Source organism: Fistularia commersonii, chromosome 36 (assembly GCF_037954325.1).
Source record: "Fistularia commersonii isolate RoL2024-O1a breed Wild chromosome 36, RoL_Fcom_v1.0, whole genome shotgun sequence".
Taxonomy (NCBI): Eukaryota; Metazoa; Chordata; class Actinopteri; order Syngnathiformes; family Fistulariidae; genus Fistularia; species Fistularia commersonii.
In genome coordinates this window covers 3,419,708-3,442,405 of record NC_141319.1, presented here as the reverse complement: position 1 = coordinate 3,442,405, position 22,698 = coordinate 3,419,708, and the positions used below count along the sequence as shown (strand labels likewise).

The window sequence follows — 22,698 nt, the reverse complement described above, 5'->3', positions numbered from 1 at the left end:
GAATCAGAATTGCTTTAGTAATTTTGTAACTACAAGGAGTTTGCTTTGGTTGACGACGTGTAAATGAGCTTGAAAAATAAAAGCTAGGTCAGGGTGATAGTGCAAAATGGGAAGTTGTGCAAAGTAGAGGGACGGGGGAAGAAAGTTAAAGGTGATTTCTTCTTACGGCGCCAAATCACAACAGATCCGTCTTATGACGCCGCTTCCCACGTAGACCAGGTCTTTGATAGCATTCACAGAAATTGTTTTTATCATACTGCATTTCATCAATTCTTTGCGGGAAATCTTTACATTTAACCCATCACTCTCGACGACACTTCGGAATCAGGAAACGAACCGGAAACGTTCGGTTCCAAAGACTATGCGGCAGGTAACGTTCCCCCCGGGAACGCCAGAATTTGGTGGCAGAAGCGAAGAAACACGCCTTTTACCGATGCAGAAACCCAGTTCAATGCGGGCGGCCTTCTGCCTCAACTGTTTATGTGGGTGGGGGGTACAAAAACAGAAAGTGTGGTGCGGAAGACGATCCCAGCTTGAACTAGAGGAGAAGCAGGACTTTAACTCCTGCAGAGAGCGCTAACAGCTAGCCGCGTGTGCGGTACGCTTCATCTCTTGACGCTAGTCAAGAGATAAATGGTGACTTTCTACCTGTGGGCGGCGTCCCGCGCAGGGGAACGCCCCCGGGTAGAACGATTTAATCCGACGGGACGCGATTTCACGCCCGCTTTGCTAGGGACAAAAAAAAAAAAAAAAAACGCCAAATGCACAATCAACACCGAGGTTTTTTTTTTTTTCCCCTGTGCGTCACTCGAGTGTCTGCGTGTCTCAAACAACGTGACTCATCCCATCGCCGCCTTCAACCTCCCCGTGGGTTCCTTTACCCCTACGCCCACCTTCCACCCTTGGAGATTTGTGTAATTGTATTTAGTCTCCGGCAGCATCGCCCGCCTCACCGGCCCGGGCGAGTGCACATCCAATGTGCACATCCGATGTGCACCTTCCTACGTAGTTGCACGCTCTGATTGGCAGTATCGATCCTATTTCCAGCCACGGAGGAGTTTCCTCTGCGGGGTTGCGGGAGAAAGGGATGAACTCTCAAGTGGGGAAGGCGGGTGACTTTTCATCGCCGAAAAGTTTTTGAAAGTTGTTGACAAGAAAGTATAATTCACATCCGTGCGCGTCGTACAGTCGTGCGTCCATGACGGTGCGCTCAGTCCTGGTGACGCATTCTGGAAGGTTCGGATGCGGAGCGTTTCTATTAATTAAAGTGTGGCGAGTCACGTATGTTGGGCTTTACGTTGGTGCTAGTTTCTGTGTGATTTGGGGGTTAATGGGGATCTTGTGGGTTTGGGTGCAAGGAATTCTGGGGTTTTACCTGGATTTGGGGGGGAACGGGGTGGTTGCAGGCTTGCGTGGCTGATTAAATGGACATTTTACCGCCACCCGGGTGTTTTTCCTGACTAAATAGACAAGAAAAGTTAGTCGCAGCAAGACAGAATATATGTGTGTGAATGAGACGAACTCGGGTGGAACGGTGAGGCTACGGGGAGTGGAGATCAAGAAGCTGGAGGCTTTCAGGTACTTGGGGTCAACAGTCCAGAGCAACGGAGAGTGTGGAAAAGAGGTGAAGAGACGGGTCCAAGCAGGTTGGAAGGGGTGGAGAAACGTGTCAGGGGTACTATGGGATAGAAGACTATCGGCCAGAATAAAAGGAAAGGTGTACAAGACAGTGGTGAGACCAGGGATGATGTATGGACTAGAAACTGTTACAATGACCAAAAGACAGCAGGCAGAACTAGAGGTTGCAGAGATGAAGATGTAGAGGTTCTCTTTGGGAGTGACCAGGATGGAGAGGATCAGGAAAGAGTCTATCAGAGGGACGGCACGTTAGATGTTTTGGAGAGAAGGTCAGAGAAGCCAGACTGAGATGGTTGGGTCATGGACAGAGGAGGGATAGTGAATATATTGGTAGACGGATGCTGGAATTGGAGCTGCCAGGCAAGAGGTCTCGAGGAAGACCAAAGAGAAGATTTATGGATGTAGTGAGAGAGGATATGAAGGTAGTTGGTGTGAGAGGAGGAAACAGAGAATAGGGTTAGATGGGATGAGATGAGATGAGAACAACTTTATTTATCCCGAAGGAAATTGTTGTGCCAGAGTTTCAAGCAAAAACATAACAGTAATAGATAATAGTAGGAAGGAGGGAGAATAAGAAATACAATAAAATATAAATTGTTAAATAGATGGAGAAAGTTGATTCGCTGTGACGACCCCTGAAGGGATAAGCCGGAAGAAAAGGAAGACTGGAAAAACAAACTCGTATGAAATTGTTATCGGAAGATATCGACGAAAGGTCAAGAAAATGTATGATTATCATCATAAATAAATAACTGCCAAAATGGATAACCATTTGTCTCGAGGCCCCAGCGAGGATCGAACTCGCGACCCCTGGTTTACAAGACCAGTGCTCTAACCACTGAGCTATGGAGCCCTACGTGTACGCGCCCCGGCGCCGTGCACATATAAACAATCCCGGAAGTGGCTGGAAAGGACGAATACGTTTCCGGTCTGCAGAGTCTCTTAAATGCGTTCATTCAACGGCCGACGGTTTGTTCGTCCTCCGGACGCAAAGATCTGTGATTGACAGGTGACCGGGGCGGTTAGACCACGCCCCTCGGCCTGCGATTGGCTGCGGATCACGAACCGCGACCTTCCACACGCGATAACCGGAAGACGATGACGATGATGATGATTAGATATTATTATTTCACTACATGTTTTACCTAAAGTTCTAAAGTTGTGCGATTGCTGAAAAGGGTGAAAAAACACACAAATAATAAAGAATGGGAAAAAAACGCGTTAGGAGGGAGGATTAACGAATTAATAATCGGAACATTCGAAGTTTTTCCATATTTTAGTCGGTGGTATGAATTGTCAATTCATGTAAGGACGTGTTTTTATTTGCCATATGTATCTGTTTTTACTATTTATGTTCAATAAAAAAAAAGTGCTTTTGTTGGCTTCTGCCTTCCGCCGGAAGAGGGCGCTGTTGCTCCCCAAATAGAATGCTATGCTGTGTATTCTTATTTATCTCGTTCGACTGCATTTTTGTTTCTGATATTATTATTTTTTCCACATACATACTTCTTCTTATTTTTCCATATTCAAGTTATTTCGTGCGGGCGGTGCATGTTCTCCCCATGTCTGTGTGAATTTTCTCCAGTTTCCTCCCACAGCTCAAGAACATGCATTAGGTGTATTGGAGACCCTGAATTGCCCATTTTTATTTTGTATTTTTTTATTTCTTTACATCACGTGTGAAAAAGAATGAACCATTGTACATCTCTATATGACATGGAAATGAGAGAGTGAATGGCTGTTTTTCTTGTTTTGAGCAAATGAATGGTAGTACATCTCTAAATGACAAGTGAATTCAAGGATTCAAGACTTTTATTGTTATGACACAGCGACAAAATTTAGAAATAGCAGCTCTCGGGTTCAGTGGAATCAAAACATACAAAAACAAATTTAAATAACAAGACACGGCACAACGATAGCAGCACATCTGTGTTATTGATATTAGAAAAAAACATAAGACCAACAATATATAAAAATATATAGATATATCTGTATGAATATTTATGTATTTATTTATATTTATATAGATTTTGTACTATATATATATATAACTATTAGAAGAACAAATAGAGAAATATGTAGAAAGAAAAAGTAAAAATTTACAGAGTAAAAAAAGGGAAAAGTGGAAAAATAAAATGGTTTTACTGCATTGTACCGTAATGTGAGGTTCAAGGGTTCAGGGTTGTGCAGAATTTAGTGTGATGACCGCTCCGAGGTAAGAAAAAACAGTTTGCTTTTGTCATGATTGGCCTTAAATGAGGAAGTGAATGGTTATTTGCTGTGGATAATGTAGATAATGGAAGCATGAATGAATGAATAGTGATTTTATCCTACAGTGTCCCCTGCGGAACTAATGAATCGGATCCAAACTCGTTTCCGGAACGACCAGAATGTTAAACGAAAGATATTATTTTCTCCGAGTATATGATTGAAAATATTTACACTGGCTCATACCGCCACCTGCAGGCCAGAAGAGGTGACTCGGTTTGAAAACCGCCCTGGTTCGGACGCGTCTTCACCAAGAGGTGTTGGCCAGATGACGTGTCCGCGTCCCAGAAATGGATGTTATTGTAATCTCAGGTTATTTCTAGCGATTTCTCAATGTTATTTCTTCTTCTGCCTTACTCCCAGTGCCTCCTGATGGGCAAAGGAAATGTTTTATCCGATACTATTTTTTTTTCCCCCAGAGACATCCTGCACTTATCAGGGTCTTCTGTTACATATTGGCCCAGAAATTCCATCACACACACACACACACACACACACAGATGACGTTTCAGATGGAGAATGTTTGGGTCTCCTCAAGCTGTCCGAGTTTTTTTATTTGGTACCACATGTTCAGATTTTCTCCAAAATTCACGTCATGGTAGTTTCGGTCGGCAGGTAATTGAAAGCAGACTCGGGAGTTCTACGAAGCGATTCTGGACAGTGTAAGAGGCTGTAATTCAATCCCACGGTGGGATCTTTTCAAATCCGTTTCGAGTGACAAGACACAGATCCTGATGACAAGCCAAGGTCATTGTCAGAGCGCCATCTGCCGGCCACACACCGCCACACCGCATGCGTCTGCGGGGAATGGCGTTTCCAGATGGAAAATGTTTTTTTTTTTAAACCTTTATTGAATTTAGAAAGTATAAAAACAACATCTAAATCAACAAACATGGCTCATCAATCGCTATTTGAACATAAAAAGTCTGATTTTGTAAACAATCGAATAACTGTAGGAGTAACAAGAACAGAGACCTGTGGAAACAATGTATAATTTGAGAACCAAAAAAAAAAAAAAAAATGGGAAAGGGAATACAATGTGTATTTAGCTTAATGGATCAAAGGGAATATCATTCATAAAATTGTATATTTTTGGATTTTTTTTACAGAACTTTTATACGATTCAAAATCGTATTTAAAGAAGGTAAAATTGGGGGGAAGTTTTTGTGTATGATGAACTTGGCCAAACCTTAAATAACATTGACATGGAGTTCATCTCTTTCATTTCCTAAATGTAAACCAAATGTTATGTTGTCTCTTCAGAGAGAAAATGGTGATGATGGCAATTTTTCTATAATCTATTTTTGAGTTTCAGCCCCAAAACTGCATACTTTTTCACATAAGAAAAATATAAGGTAACCTTAAAGCGTAACCTTCATAATTCTTTGGATGGATCAATGTTTTTCATCATTTTAATTTGCATCTCTTTTGCCTAAAGGGGTTTAAAGGTAGAGTGAAAGACATAGTTGACAGTTTTGCTCGATTCCTTAACAAATTTATTTAAAATATCATTTTATTTTGATGTCCAGGGAATAAATTCTTTGCAAAACACTTTGAAATATTCTGTCCAGAATTGAAATTCCATGGAGTGACAGTACGGTTTGGTGCGTCATCATGTTTTTGCTAAGAAACACAAATTGTCGGGGCAATTCATGAACTCTAAAACGGGAGGGTTAAAGCTGTTTTTAGTACAGAATTGTTAATTGTCTAAAAGGCTGCTATTGTCATCCATCAAGTCAGTTAATGACCAAAGCAGTTGCTGGAAAATAGAGATTTGTTGCACTGCTGCATATATCTATCATTCCATATTATTGGTGAGAAACTTTGTGCATATATCATTCTCCAGTACAGTAATATTTGTTTCCGGAACTTTGATCATTTGGCAGGAGTCTTGTTGATATCAAAATCAGAAATAAGCGGAAAACTTGAGAAACTTTGTGCATATATCATTCTCCAGTACAGTAATATTTGTTTCCGGAACTTTGATCATTTGGCAGGAGTCTTGTTGATATCAAAATCAGAAATAAGCGGAAAACTTAAACCAGCAACTTTGTTGAATAAGGAGTCGGGAATACAAAACCAAAAAAGAGTGATGACGTTTGATCCAGGATTTCAACCAGTTCACTTTCAACATCCCATTGAGTGAGTTTCTTTCACCATATGACTTTTCTTCAGATAATGCGGTCTGTTCCTTCAGATAGAATTGAAGATTTATTTGGTTAATAAATTTTATGAGTTGATTTGGAATAGCATCGGAAAACATTGGCTATCTGGATAAACATTTCATTTGGGTCAAATATATTCAGCCTAATATTGATATTCCCTTTGGAGCCATATATTTATTCTCACTTTACACTCATTAAGTTTAGTTTGTTCCTGGACTGACTGAATTGTTTTAACCCTAGTAATGAGGTATTCATATAAGTATTTTATTTCCAATTTAATAGGAACACGGCAAAATGATTTTAATGGGGAGTCATTTTTAAAGTTAATCCTGAAGCCTTAGAGAATTTTAAATTTTTTTTCAATTCTTACAGGGATTTGATTTAATTTTTGTTCAAAATATATTATATATTAAATATACCAATTATATATAAAACATATATTAAATATAATAATATATATATGATATTTTTAAAAAATAAAGTTGCTTCATCTGCCCGGTGGCTGATAATTTCTGTACCCGACACAGCTAACTTTTGGATATCGTTACATTTTTTAGTATAAATGGCTTGCATTTCTTCAGCTAATATAAATAGACAGGGTGAAATCGGGCAACCTTTGGGGGATTCACATCGATATGAAAGCTTGGAGCGGTACCGCTTGGGAGGGTGACACACCAATTTAAATTTTCATCGAGTCCACGGATAACCTTTCTAAATTCTAATCCAAATCCGAAATGTTCCAGCGTTGCTAAAATAAATGGATGATCGACTGAAGCAAAGGCTTTCTGGAAGTCCAAAAAGAATATGAGGCCCTGACAAGCTTTATATTGTTGTGTGTTGACCTTCCTTTTAGAAAGTCCCATCGTGTCTTTGCAATAATATTCGCGATTCCTGATGGCAGAAGGGAAGCAAGGATGGAGGTAAACAATTTATCATCCAAATATCTGAGATCTGGGTCTTCTGTTTTCAATAAGACAGGGGTTTTTCTAAGGTTTTGGGATGGAAATTATAACGCCGGTGTCTCGGTGTCATTGGGAGTGTACAAGTTTCAAGGATTTCCAAGAAAACCCGATAAAGTAGTTCTCTTATATCCTCCCAGAAGTGTCCGTAGACGTCTCCCGTGAGGCCGTCTGAGCCGGAGCTTTGTTAGGAGACGGTCGACCCATCGCAGTATCAAGTTCGGCAACTGTTAGCTGCTTTTCCACAGGGTTGTTTGTAGTTGTTGTTAATTTTGGGGATATCTTGAGCAATATCTGTTAGAAAGGGGTCACAATCCTTTTTTGAGAATGTAGAACTGTAAAGATGGCGATAGAATTGAAAGATTTCAGGGGATACTACTGTCTTATCTGTAATCTCCTCGTCATTCATCATCGAGATACGAGGCGATTTTTCTCCCGTTTTCCGGGTTTCTCGAGTTTTTCACCGCTTCTTCGATTCACTTCGATCTGGATCAAACAAAGGCACCAGGGGCTCGACGAGTATATACGTTATCAAGACTCGATTTTAAATGTAGTATTTTTTTGATTGACACCCTGAACCAAGCAATGTTTGTTACAGTGAATGTTCAGTTGCATCAGAATGTCTAATTCTCTTTGTCAAGATCTTTTTTACAAAAGGAGATAGAGTATTGGCGAATTTTAAAGTTGAGAACTCCCATTGTTTGACCAGAGATGCAAGTTCTTCGGAGGACTTAATTTAAGAGCTAACGTTTTGACAATATCCATAGTTCTTCGGCCAATTTCGAATTGAATTTCCGATATTTGTTTGAGTAAGTTCCTCTTGTTTCAGATAAAATATCTAGATAAATAACACAATGTTGTGTTAGCGGAGCTGCCGATATGCTAAAGCTCATTTTGTAGCCCAACAGATGGTTTGAGATTATAATTGGGACTGAACCAAATGGATTGAAAAACTGCTGGATTAATATGTCTCCCAGCGTCAGTCAGATTCAGCTCATTACAGAAGTCATTAAATACCGGATTAGGATGGCTTGAAGGGTATTTAGAAGAATATTTATCAAAAAAAATTCATCCCGGGCCAGATTGACATCCCTGCAGATTATTATATTGTCAGCTGGGTGAGAAAATTGATCATGTTCTAAGTGTGAGCTTATTTCTTCTGATAGTCTTTTGTTTTCTTTTGAGTTATTGTATTTGTGCACGTTCATGACAATGAATTTAAAGTTGTCGATCAGAGGATCAAGCAGCGACCGTGCACGTCTGTCATATGCAAAAAAATCCGGCCTTGGAAGTTTGTAAGGGAAAATAGCGACCCCTGCTGAACTTGAAGTGCCACGACTAAAGTAAGCTTTGTCTCCACAAAAAACAATGAATGCATTTCTTGCAAGAAAATAAAACAAGCTTTTTTTTCCCCGTACAAACCGAAAAAAAAATGTCACTTTCTTTTTGTTATGTATCTCATTAAGAGACAAAAAAAAGACAGGTCATTTGAAACATGGAACAAAAGTCCAACCTCAGTCATGAGGAATAAACAGATTCTAGTGTCCTGGAAAAAATACCTCTATAACAACTTGTCATAGCAGAATCCTGAGCATGACATGGATTTTAAAACGTGTGTGTTTGTAGAACTAGTAGCATTATGGTGTGGCTCTCCACTGATGAAGCCATAGGGACCTCAAAACATCGACTTGTGACCTTCTTTCCTTGCTTGTTCTAGCTTCCCTGGCTTCCTTCCTTCAGTGAGGTCTTCAGCGAAACGGATGCTGAGATGACTGTAGACGGCGTGATGTTTCGACGCTCGCCACAGTTCATCTCTGTCGATATTTCCCGTTGAACCTCATAACATCCCGTCGAGGACGGTCGGTGAGGTTTGGCCCGATCCGATGCACAGAATCCAAGATGAAGTCCATCCTGTCCGTTCATTGTGGATCAGTTTGTTTCACGATGTTTGCAACTAGCTCACGGGTGTGAGCTCGCACCTCTTTCCTCCTTAACACCATTTATTTTTAAATTCCGTCTTCTTTTTTACCGTTCCGAACCGGCTACTTTCCAATTCCGTTATCTTCCCCACCAGCTCTGTGTTCGTCTCTGTGATGCGGATGACATCGGCTTCAATTGCCTTAATATTACCGCTTAAGCAAGGTTAGTTATGGCTCCTGTGTTTTGTCCCATTTCAGGTCTATAATTAGCTTCTGAAGAGAGCTGACTGCATCAAATATTGTAGCGTTAGAAATTTCCTCTGTAACCTTCGCTTTTGTCTGGTTTCTTCTATTTTTAAGGGTGCAGTGGGTTTTTCATGGATGATGTTTAAATGTTTTTAGTGCCTCTAACGTTAGTTCCCATGACTTTTGGAGTACAATAATCATGACAAGAGAGCACTTTAACTTTAGTAGAGCAGAGTGGAGATACTTTATTGATAGAAATTATTTTCTAGAAATTGAAAATGATAATAATGATAATAATAATGATAATTTTATTTCGCTTATTTTAATTGTATTATTATTATTATTATTATTATTATTACATTACATTTGGCAGACGCTTTTATCCAAAGCGACTTACAATAGAGGACACAGGGACTGCAAATAACACTTGCAAATACAAGATGAGAAGATATTATTATTATTATTATTATCCAACAAAGTAGGAAAAGTGTCCTGATAAGGTGCGTTGCTGTTATCCAAGTAGAACACAGTGTCCTCATAAGACTGTCCAGTGTTCTGGAAGAGACCTTTAGTGCAGCAGTTGTCCAGGGGAGCATACGAGTCTCCACCAGGGACAGCAGATGAGAGTGCAGAAAGGGGAGGTAGGCTCGCGCAGTCCATGATGCTCAACTTCTTGTGTGTTGTTGAAAAACCGTACGGCCCTGGGGACAAAGGACCTCAGCTGCCTGTCTGTTCCGCAGGAAAGGGACCGTTGTTTGTTGCCGAACAAACTCCTCTGATTGGTGAAGAAGGTGCGCAGGGGGTGGCGGTCATTGTCCAGTATAGAGTGCGGCCTGCTCGGGGTCCTCCTCTTGGCCGTTGTGGTGAGAGCCTTAAGTTCTATGCCCGCCACAGACCTTGCCTTCCTCACCAGTCCGTCCAGACGTCCAATGTCTCTTCCTAGTGCTGCCATCCCAGCATACCACAGCACAGAAGAGCACACTGGCCACAGACTGGTAGAACACCAGCAGGAGTTTGTTGCAGACATTGAAGGACCTCGGCCACCTGAGGAAGTACAGCCTGTTCTGCCCTTGTAGGGTGCATCTGAATGAGCAGACCAGTCCAGCTTACTGTCTAGGTCAGTGGTTCTTAACCTTGTTGGAGGTACTGAACCCCACCTGTTTTACATGCGCATTCACCGAACCCTTCTTTATTGGATCGAGGATCGTTTCGTTGATGGGTACAAAGAACAGGCAGAGTAGCCTTTTCATCGAATCTGGCTCCCTTCACCTTGAATTCAGCAAGTGCTATGTTCTTGTAGTTCCCATCTCCATGCAGCTGAAGGAAGCCTTCCCTTAGTTTTGCCGGTGCTGGACTAGAATTGCTCATCTTGCCTTTGCAAATCATGCAGTTAGGACATCGATTCCAATCACGTTCCGTCATACATGTGAATCCATATCGTACGTATTCTTCCGACCGCTTTCTTTTTTTGCCTGACATAATTAGTATGAAGGGATTCAAATATGAAGAAAGAAATCACATGACGTACCATCACGACAGTCACAAGTTACTACAACTGAGCGCGCCAAAATCCCCGCAGCACGGATAGGCCAAGCTATGTAGCGTGATCACCTGCAGCCAGTGATGTCATCACCAATGTGTGTCTTGACCTCCGCCGAACCCCTGAGACTGACTCACCGAACCCCTGGGGTTCGATCGAACCCAGGTTAAGAACCACTGGTCTAGGTGTATACCCAGGTACTTGTAAGTACAGACAGTCTCCACATTCTCCCCATCAATAGTGACAGGCGACAGCGGAGGTGCGCTTCTCTTGAAGTCCACCGCCATTCCCTTGGTTTTGGCGGTGTTTAGCTGCAGCCGGTTGGCCCGGCAACACCCAACAAAGTCCTCCCCCTTCTGTCCGACCTTGCTGCACCCAGCAACCGCAGTGTCGTCAGAGAACTTCTGCATATTCTCCGTATTAGCGATAGCTTTGTTAGTAAATTTCTTCGTGTTTGTAATTAAAAGTCATTGGAGTAAATGGACCTTACTTGGCAAGGTCCCGCAGTATGTGATTCGTTTAATTAACTCAGCGAGATGTATTTGTTCATGAGTTTAGTCTAAACTGGATTCTTTCTCAGGGTTCTGCCAGACAGAGCAATTACTGTGCATCTGTTCCCTCCACCATCTTGCCTGCCGCTCCCAGCCGGAGGACGATATGTTGCCAAAATTACATGTTGTGTTTGCAAGAAGAAAAAAATAAAGTTTCCCTCTTCTTGACCCAACCTGAAACTTAAATGCCTTTAAAATTGCGATTATTTTTGTCATTATTAAATGAAGTTTCAATTTTACACGTCATTCCATTTTTTTCCTTGTCTTTTTGCGGATTGTTTTTTTGCCTATATTATGTCATATCAATTCATCTATCGTCATCATCATCATCATCATCATCATTTCCCCAGGGATTTTCCAAAATGGCTGCAAGGTCCTCTTATAGTAGTGTCAATATTTATAACAACAAATATATATGAAACATTAGTGTTACGTTCACTGATAGTATAGACATGAAGAAGCAAAAGAAAAACATTGGTAAATATAGTTCGTGAAGATATAAATGGCACTGAGTTAAAAATCTTACAGACCGTATTGTGCTCACAAGGGTCGGGACTATTTCATCATCGGAAATTCCATTAGCAGCAAAGTAGCAGCAAAGTGCAGGGTGCAGACGAGGCCCCAGTTCGACGCCCCGCCAAGGAATCCAGCGCAGATGAGCATTTCAGCCAAGATTTTTTTTTTCTTTTTTTTAACTTTGCCTTTGCAATCAGCTTCCCACAATGCAATTTAGAGCAGGTTCTCACAGAACAAATAGTGTCATAAGAGTGCAAATACAGCTGCCAAGACGGACGGCTGCATTTCTAAATGTAGTTTCTCAAAATTTTGAGTGAATAGCTTTTTAGCTATATTGATTTTTTTTTTTTTTAATAAAAAAAGCAACATTAACTCACAGTAGCAGCCATGTCTTATCCAAATACAACGCAAGCATGCGAGGTGTCACATAAAACTGAATCAATATTGCAAAAAACAAATGAAGAAATCAGCGATTACATTTTCGAAACTGAAAAATATGACTATATAACCATGGTCATTGTCACAACATAAAGATAAGACAATGCAAAGTAAAGCAGTTGCCAAAACAACTTTCACGCGCAAGACTATATTATTTTGAAATGTATTAACCTGTGCAGAGGTCCTCTGACGTGTGTCCTGCAGCCCATAGTTAAACAGGTCACCAACAGAGGCATCTGAAATTAAGAAAGTAAATAAATTTATTGAAAAACAGGAATTCAAGCCAAAACTAACTGGCAATATAAAATACATTCAATATGCAAACTTAACATTACCACGTCAAGCGCCGAGCTATAAAACCATAACCATCCTCGCTATTGATCCAGGGATCTTCAATTATGGACTGGAAATACAGTGTTTTACAGAGATTTTATTCCCTGAGCATCAAAATAAAAATATTTTAAATAAATTCAATCAAGAAACAATTATGCAGCTTACTTTACCTATAACCCCTAAGGGAAAAGAAACACACTTCAAAATTATGAAACACATCTAGCCCTCGAGCAAGATTACACTTCATTATTGAAGATTATAATTGGATATTTTATGAAAAATGATACTAAAAACCACTGAACATATGTTTTTCTCCTGTGCAAAAGTACATTGTTTCTAGGTTGAAATTCAAAAACACATAAAAGAAACATTTACATTAACAGTTTATCTCTCAAGAGATGACATAACATTTGTTTTATTTTCAGGAAACAAAAAGGATGAACTCTGCCTCAGGATTATATAATGCTTAGCCAAGTTCTTCATACACAAATGCAGAATGCAAAAATTACGCCCCAATTTATATTTCCTTAAAAATGATTTTGAATTATATAAACAAAATCTTTAAAACTTATGAAAAGACCTAAATGCCCCACAAAAATCCCTTTTATATGGATGATATTCCCATAGAGCCATTAAGCTGAATACATTGTGCTTCCCTTGCATTTTTGAAATATATTATCTTTTATTGGCCTCTTTAATCATACATTTGTTTTCTTCTCTGTTCTCCTCTTATTACTTTTGCAGTTGTGCAATTTTATTTGAAAACTATATCATATTATGTTCCCTCGTGTGGTCTAGATTTTATCTATATATATTTAGATTGAATCGTGTTTGTCTATGTTTTAGAAGTTAAATAAAGTTGTGGGAGAAAAACACTCATCAGGGTTTCCTTTGCCAGCAGCTCAATTTTCACCTATTTGTTTTTGGACAACAAGCCACATTGAATAATAAATTCAAAAGTTATTAAATGAAGAACATTAGAAGTATTTTAAAATTACACGACATGTAATAAAACCAATGCTAAGGTTAGCGACCGTGCTGCTTCCATGCGAACACTTGATCTAATTAGGCTGGGGGTTGCGGGGCGTAATATAAAGACTGTCAATTGAGAAATGAAATGACACATAAAACTTAATTTTGCAGTGTAAAAATAAATATTTCAAACGATGCTTTTCTAAGCGATGTCAAAACAAGATATTCGGAGTTAGTACTCGAGTTTTTGCGAGCCACTTTATCATAAAGTTACCTTTTTTGCGGCGCAGCTGTAACCGGAAGTGACGAAGAGTTACTTTCAAAGTAAAAGCAAACAGGAAATACAGTATGTCTTAAAAAGTTTAAATTGATGATAAAGGTGCAAAAATAAAAATGAAATAAAAACAAAAACTGTTTGATATAGCAGATCTTGTCTGTGATAAGTTGTGACACTTTTGGGGATCTGGGTGTTCTAAAGCATGCTTTCTGTATTTTCTTATTGTTGTAACCTCATATTTCCATTTCTGAAGATGCTGTTTTATGAAGATTATATGTGAGAATGATAGAAAGATTATATGTTATATAAAAATTATATATTATATGAAGATTTGGATTGAGGTTGGGGAGAATTAGCATATAGAATTGTCCTTCCACCTTGGCGATATCATCAAACGTCAAAGTGGTAAAACGTCAAAGTGGCGCGGTGTGAACGCAGCTCTTTTTCCTCCAACAGCTCCATTTTTCTTTCATACATTGTAGTTTTTTGGATCATGTCAGATTCACTATCAAAGCAGTGAGCGGTTAGGACTCTCAGCCCATCACAGAAGATCAGTCACAACCGTGACCATTCACTAACCCCGGCTGATGGTTCAAGGTTTTCCTAAATTTCCAGCTTTTCTAGCAAACGCCAAACCTCATGTCCTTCATCTTCAAACCTTTTGCACACTTTAGCAAAGCGGGACGTTCCTGGTTGTTTGACAAAAATTCAAGAAGACAGACTTCCACGAGCACGTCTTTCCCTCACGTGCCGACCGAAGTGGTCTTTTCCACCCCCGTCTCCCACGATGACAGATCCCACTGGACACGAGAAACTTTTTCCATTGGCTAGCTAGCTCAGCTCGCAGTTTGCACATCCAAGCAATGACACTGCGCGAAGAGGCGACCCTCTCCCAGAGATCCTGAAGTTGCGTGCTTGTATTTTCTGTGACGGCTGTCGGCCGAGACCATCGTCTTATTCCTTGAAACGTTTCCCAAATTCCGAATTTTCTTGACTGATGCTCGACGCCAACATTCTCCGCCATCAGATAGTAAGACGCTGCTAATCTGAGCGGCTCGAAATTTGGTCAACAGATGTTTTGAGATCTTTAACACTGACAAGATCATTTTGGGTGGGGGTGGGGGGCGTGGGGGTTAATAAATAGTTGCGATTGTGCTGGTGAAGACCTGCAGGGGGTGCTACGGCAGCATGTTTAATTCATGCTCCTCCATGGTTTGGGAGGTTTCACATCCAGATGTCTGACTGCGCATCTGTTGTTGTCCCGTTGTATCGGGACTACTGCTACTGTGAGGCAGATGGCGGAGTCCCATCGTCCCTCTCTGTAACCCAACCCCGAAAGTGGTTTCAGGACATTTCCCAGCTTTCCTGAAGTTTTAAGGACGGAAAGAAAGCTAAAAGACGTCGAGCAGAGAGCTGTAAACGTAAATGATGCTAGCGTTGAGGAGTTAAGCCGACGATATCGATGAACGGTTGAGGACGGCGGTGGGTATCAGCAGAACGCACCAGGTAAGAGTCCGTGTTTCTTCGTGGTCGCCGTTGCTACGTAAACGTCCAGGCGATGCGGTCGATGTCCAGTTGCAGGAAACAACAGCTAGCCATCTCGTGGGCTAGCGGACCAGCTCGATGGAGCTACGGGGTTTCACGCCAAAATATCCACCAAGCCGCACCGTTCCTGGAAAATGAATTTGAAAATATAAATTATATGGTGATGTACTACAAGTCTTTATCTGGACCAGGGGTGTCAAAGTCATTTTGGTCCGGGGGCCACATACGGCCTAATTTGATGTCAAGGGGGCCGGACCAGTAAGTCTGAATTTTTCCTTTGTTTTAGTGTAAAGGAGGTAAACAGGTAAATTATAAAAATCTTTATATGTAGTGAACTGCTCCTCTAAAAAATACATGATTAATTCATGTTAAGAATGAATATTAAAAAAGAATTGATGAAATTATACCCTAAAATTATTGTTGAGTTAAAAAAGAAAATCTTGTCACTGCGGGTAAATTTGCCACTAGAATTTATTAGAAAAGGGATTATTAGTATGTATTAGAGGAGGTGTAATGTTTACAAGGCTAATGGTGGCTATTCTGGTTACTTAATTAATCTTTTTAATTTTGCCTGTTTTTTTTTTTTTTTTTTGCTATTGTTTTTGTAGTTTTTGAGAAAAAGAAAAGATCGTTTTATCAATGTCCCCAGATGTTTTTTAATCAAAAAATAATTTTTTTTTCAAATTTTGAAGCAAAAAATAAATAGCAAAGTTACTTTTTCAGTTTTCACTCACCCATTTTTTTTTTTTGGAACCCACCGTATAAAACCCCCAGATGCATGGGAGAAAAAAAACTCACGGGCCGCATTAACACAAACATTTGATTTCAGGCAGGGGGCCACAAAATATTATTCCGAGGGCCGCAATTGGCCCGCGGGCCGCGAGTCTCACACCCCTGATCTAGACAGAGCTTTTAGGGTAAAATAACCACAGAAGTGTGGGAGGGGTTACGGACCACGTCTCGGTTATTTAATAAAAATAAGGTGAGAAGGACGAGCAGACCCTAAAGTAGACTTTCAGACTTTCAGCCTCGAAGCCGGGGGTCTAAACGCCACTCAAAGAAGAAAAAAAAAAGAAAAAGTCCAGCTGGGAAGTGGCGTCTAATCCCCCATCTAATGCAATAAATGTTCCATCCTTTAAGCTACTTTCTTCATAAGAGTCATTACATAATATCCAAACACGAAGCGTCCACAGATGGAAATGAACTTTTCACTAAAACCCTTTCAAACGCCAACGGAGGACAGTGAGATTAGAGCGTTTGCGACACCACCTGTTAGCGCGAACCCTTTTACAGCCACCAGACGCCGGGAGACGGCTAGAGAGCAACAGTTAAACCCGGGAGACCTGGCGCCCGTTTCCGAGCCGAACCCGGCGCAGGTTTATCCGTAGTCAGCTGCCATCGACTCACTAAATCACCAATTAGCGTAATGAGAAGCAGGCCGCGGCGTCACGTGTCGTGCCGCGCATGTGAGGCCCGAAAACAAAACGGACAGACATGGAAAAAGTGACTGGCACGGATCTGAGCGTTTCAATGTCTCACTAAAGAAAGAAAGAAAGAAAGAAAGAAAGAGGAGAGAAGTGAAGAGAAAATCCCCCTTCCCCGCCTCCGCAAAATTCAAAAGCGTTGACTGAGGGTTCGGCACCGGCGGGAGAAGCTGAAAGACAGGAGACAGGGGCCGGATCGGAGGAGTCCGACGCTCTGCCAAGGTGACACAGTATTAGCAACTGGATTCCCAGAAACAGAATTACTAAGATAAATGCTTCCATTGACTCCGAGGGCCTCGTGTGTATTTTTGGCCTCGGATGGTAAAAAAAAAAAAAAAACATTTAACACAAGTCAAACTGCTAAGCTTTGCTTGGCTCACCGAAAAGCAATAAATCAAATCCCGTTCGACTGCTGGATGCTCGGGTTTCACGATTTTATATAGATATAAAATAAACCGGCCACGGACAATGACGGCTTGACAATGGGGTGACTTTTGAAAGAACGAGTTGGCTCTCTTGCTCCGGTTTGACGGCGGCGATCGGATCCGGCGACATCGATGGCCGGTCGTTGCGGTGAAATTGGTGAAGCTCGGCATCGTCGACAAAACACAACCAACTGATACGAACCTGAGAGTGATTTTAACTGGGTTATTCCTCCTGATTGGCGCAACACACCGGTGCCGATTATCGTCCGGACAAGAAAATAGGAGCTTCCTGCCCCAAACCGCTTCTTTCCAACGCCTTCGGTGAAGCGGTGTGGTAATCTGATTACAATCCAGTTGGTTGTCAAACGGGCCAAATGAAGGAGCGGTGACACTATAAACCGAAAAAAAGGAAGCGAAAAAGGAGCGGTAAGGATGTTAAAATGGACACAAGGGAGAAAAATGGAGGTAAGGAAAAGAGAAGATCCTCCGGTTTCTACCTTGGAGATTCGAGGCAAAGCAGCATCAATCACTCGAGCCGTTGAAATTGACCGTCGGGAGTCTTGGGACCATCCGGACCATCAAGACCATTAGATTGATCAGGACCGTCTGGGCCATCAGGACTTCCGGGACCATCGGGATCCTCACTATCCCTAGGACTATCAGGGCCATCAGGTTGATCGGGACCGTAAAGATCATCAGAACCCTCAGGATCACCAGGTCAATCGGGATCGTCAAAGACCACAGAACCATCAAGACCATCGGGACCATCAGGGGGATCGGGATCTTCGGTATCCTCGGTACCCTCAGTGCCCTCGGGACCATCGGGACCATCAGGATCCTCAGGACCTTCAGGACCGCGCTCCTCCTCCGAGGCGTCTCTGGTTTTCTGTTCGTCCGTGGGAGGTAAGAGAAGTAAGGCCATGTGCTCGGACCGCCGGCCAACAGCACGTCAAGTAAATCTCCTGTAGATGACATTAGAATGTAAGAAAAGGAGAGACGGTGAACTTCTTAGGTGGATTTACTGTAAGTGCAGCTTGATGTCAGATGTTTGGGAAAGAGCTTCAAGGCTCATTTATGCTCGTGGACTGAGCCTTCTGTCCGTTCTCCGCGTTCATTTACTGCACAGTTCAGTATGTTTTCGGGGAGTTCGTGGATACGTATCCCAACGCAGCAAATCAGTACCGCCAGAAGTCATGCAGGGGCAGAGTTGCGCGGTATGCTAAGCAAAGGGAAGAGAGAAGAAGAAGACAACACGGCACCGGTAGAACAATCGTCCACCGGTATTCACCACGCCGCCTCTTTTTCGTCTCTTTCTGTTGACTCGGGACTTGGAAGCAAACTCCAAACTCCGCGCCGCCCTCTCGTGGATGTTTTGTTCAGCAAGCCTGGTGACACGATTCAGCCATGGGAAGTACGTGGGCTGGATGATTGAAACAGACTTTCTCCTGTACCTACGTAATGTGAACGCAAATGAGCCTTGAGACGAGCCTCGGAGCTTCGCGTGAAGTCACCGATTCAGACCCGCCGTGCTGCCGAAGGGTTTTCCCAGCGGTTTGACCCAATTCAAAGCCTCCTTTGTTTTATTTTTTTCTAGCCGTCAAATCAAATAAATACCAAAAAGACAAAAGTGTCCAAAAAAGTGTCCAAAAGTATGCTGGCACTTCGACCGACCATCGCGCTCCTGTTTTCTAAAAGTCGTAAAGTTCACATTTAATAGATGATTGATGGGTTTTGTTTGCAAGTTAGAGGAAGTGCTGACAAGAATTTCCACTCAGGTGGGAGGAGAGAGAAGAAACGTGCGAATCCTCTGTCAACAGAAGCGCTTCCACCCAACGGGCAGTTCACGCTCCCAGTGCTCACTCGGCGTCCGCCGTGTCGTAGTTCGTACGAGGAGTTCAAGAACCCCCCTTCTGTTTCCAGCCGAGGCCAAGAAGATCTGGCCGTTCCAACGGGCGGAACATAAAACACCGGGCCGTCACTCGGGGGCCCCGTCCTCGGCGAAACCTTCGAAACCCGCAAGAATCCGTTGGACGTTTGGGGTTTGATTTGTGGGGAACATCGATCACGCGCTCCCCGAAGTGGAATCGTCTCTGCCGTGAATATAAATCTAGTGAACTGTCCCAACTACCGGTCCGGTAGTTCAGCAGGAAAATTACTGTCTGGATCAGACGCCCGCTTCCGTTCTTTACGGTTAGCTTTTTTTTTCCCGACATCTCCTGCGGCAGGTGGACCAGACCTTCAACGAAAACAAACGTCCCATTATTTATCCATTCCCATGAGGAGCGATTCAACAGTCCACATGATTGGGATCTGGTTCTGGTCCGTGACCTTTCGCTCGTGGTGGAACAAACGTTCCCGGGCGTTTGCTCGAGTATTCGTTTCTTTTCCCGCATCATTTTGATCAGTTCATTGAAGTTTTAATCGCCTTTCTCGTCGCTTTTAGAGCCAGGAGGCCACGTCATTGTTTACTGGGCGCTCCCATCCGCACTTCCATCATCCGTGCGCAGTTAATCTACAGGTGGAAGTCCAACCTCATCTCCCTGAACCACGTCGGTGGAAAATGGAGTGGATTCTACCGCAAGATAATTAGACTTTAAGTATTTCACAGCGACTAACAATTAATCTCTAGTCGAGATTTATTTTTTAAACGGGGCCAAATCACAACCCACTTGTCGGATGAAACTTTCCAGGTCTGGAACAGGCTCTTTAAGATGATCTACAGAAAGCTAACATTGCCCCGTGCTGCTCTTGGCGGCAACGGTGAAGAAACACTACCTTCGAGAATCCTCGGTCGGGTCTGCGCTCAATGTGGGCGGCTTTCTGCATCGACCGGTCGATGAAGAAGGAGTGAGACAAGAGAGAGATGGAGGACCGGAAGGGTACGAATGATCCGTAACCGCAACTAAGTGCTAACAGTAGCTAACATTTTTAGCTTTAATATTCAGATCAGAGAATAACAACTGAGGATGCCTGGAGCAGTAGATGAAGCCACGCCCAAGAGGATCGGATCGGAAAGAGAAGCGCATCATGGGATGTCCTTCAGCTGAGTGAGCCTATGGCGGTGTAACTACGGCGCTAGCCTAGCAACAAGTCTTTCTTAAAGGTTTTAAACCTTTTAAAACTTTAGTCAAGTGGCAAACTCCCAAAATAACAAATCGATTAGCGGTACAAGTTCTGCGACCTGGTCCGTCGCCACATCTTGCAGCCTTAAGTCTGAGTGAGTTTTTCAAAATGAATGAACCGGACGACTCGAGAAGCTATCAGCGGGTTATCGTCGGGTTATTTTGGGGAGGGAGGATTTCGGGGAGAGAGGTGCATCACGGGATACCCCTCAGCAGAGTACGCAATGGCAGTGTAACAAGAGGCCGTTCTCCGCCCTTAGTTTATGGGGATACTTGTGTTTTCACATCTTTCTCTTGATAAATGGCGACTTCTGAGCAAAGAACATCTGGTGATCCATCCCAACGGAGCTTTTTTGTGTTACGTAGACATCACATGTATATGATCCAGCGAATGTAGGGGGCAACAAATAATTTGTCGTCCTGTCTCGTGGATCTAAACATCTAACCGCCGCCGCCGTCTGCGCGAGCACGGAACCCGCAACCGACATCAAGATGTTACAGGACGTTTGGCCGCGGCTTCAGAACACGGGGGCCGCGCTGACGTCCTCGCTGTTTGCATAAGCAGAAAAATGACTCATAAATATCTACGGCCGGCCGGCGCCAGGTTCTGAAGTTGCCGTGATGATTCCCAGATAAGAATAAAAGAAAGAAAAACAGTTTCGCACAGATTTATACCTCTTATACCTTGTGTCGTATGTAGCTCGGTGGTGGAGCGCATGTATGAGGTCCGGGGTTCAATCCCCGGCATCTCCGCCGTAAGTCGAAAATATCGAGAGGATGAAGCATCTCCGACGCTCGGACGTGTGTCGGCATGCGCGGAGGCGGGGAAAGTATTGATCGGAAACAGCGGGGGACGTCCGAAGTCGAGACCTCCGGTTGTACCTGCAGGGTTCCTTTGCAGGCCTTTGACCGGTTTGATCCAGCAGGCTAGTTTAAACCTGCTAAAGATGCACACACACAAAAAGTAGTGGTTAGCGCTTCTGTCTCACTGCATGGAAGATTCTGGATTCTCCGATTTTCTCCCATCGTCCAAAACATGCAGGAAAACCTAAATTGTCCAAAAGTGTGAATGAGAATGGACGGCTGTATGTCCATACGTGGCACTGTGATCCAGTGGTCCTCGAAACCTGTGATAAGATAAGATAAGATAAGATAAGATAAGATAAGATAAGATAAGATAAGATAAGATAAGATATGCTTTATTGATCCCCTTAGGGGAAATTCTTTTTTTGTCACAGCAGCACAACAATGACAATGTCAATAAATATGAGAATAAATATGAATAAAAGAGACAATTGAAAGATAGCAAAAGACATCCACAAATAAAAAGACGGTAAACAACAACAAGGATAAGAAAAGACAACAGAATGAAAAAAAAAGGCCTCAAGGATGAGAAAAGTAACAAAATGACAACATGGATAACAGAATCAGCGTGACAATAATAATGACAAAAATAAACAGAATGTAAATGGAGGGACACCAACAAGGATGAAAAATAAAAGACAACCTAATTATGACATGACGTGTGAATGAGTGAGGTTGGCACGGATGCTGAGATAATAAAAGAGCGACTGAATGCATGGATACATGAATGAATGAATGAATGAATGAATGAATGAACGAATGAATGAATGAATGAAAACAAGTGCATCCTCCACATTCAATATTACATCAAGCATGGAGAAGTGTGGCCATGAAACACCCTTCAAACCTATATATACATTATATACCTATATATGTGTGTGTCTGTGTGTACAAACATGCATATACTGCATAGATATATATGTACGTATAGACATATATACGTATGTGAGCATGTATATACATATATATATATATATATATATATACGATAAATTCCAGACTATAGAGCGCACCTTTATTTAGGCCGCACCTACTAATTTTAAGAAAAAGAAATTGTGCATAATTAAACCACACTTTTCTATAAGGCGCAGGTGAAACATGAGATATCAACACAGCAAGATTATTTTGAAAACTTTTAATTAAATAAATGACGGTAACATCTACAACTATTGGAGCGTAACACAAATGCTGTATTTGAGAACTCATGTGCAGCAGCTCTATTTCCTTCTTCAACATCCAAACTGACAATTTCTGTGCGTTTTTTCCACTATGTGTGTGTGTGCAAAAAAGCGCGAAACGACTGATCTGTAGAATTATCGAATTTACACATTTGCGCATTATGCATTTATGAATTATCATAAATGCGAGTGGGTTTGCTGAAACACTTTCATTTGTCCATTTTGACGGTGCTGGTGAGAGGAAAGTAATGTAATTAG

At 42.1% G+C, this 22,698-nt stretch overlaps 1 non-coding gene across 1 annotated transcript; it reads right to left on the bottom strand.

The window, feature by feature from the left end:
* Nucleotides 1-2,418: 2,418 nt before the first annotated feature.
* Nucleotides 2,419-2,491, bottom strand: trnat-ugu (transfer RNA threonine (anticodon UGU)). The gene has a single exon. It is a non-coding gene; the product is annotated as a tRNA-Thr (tRNA).
* Nucleotides 2,492-22,698: the final 20,207 nt, after the last annotated feature.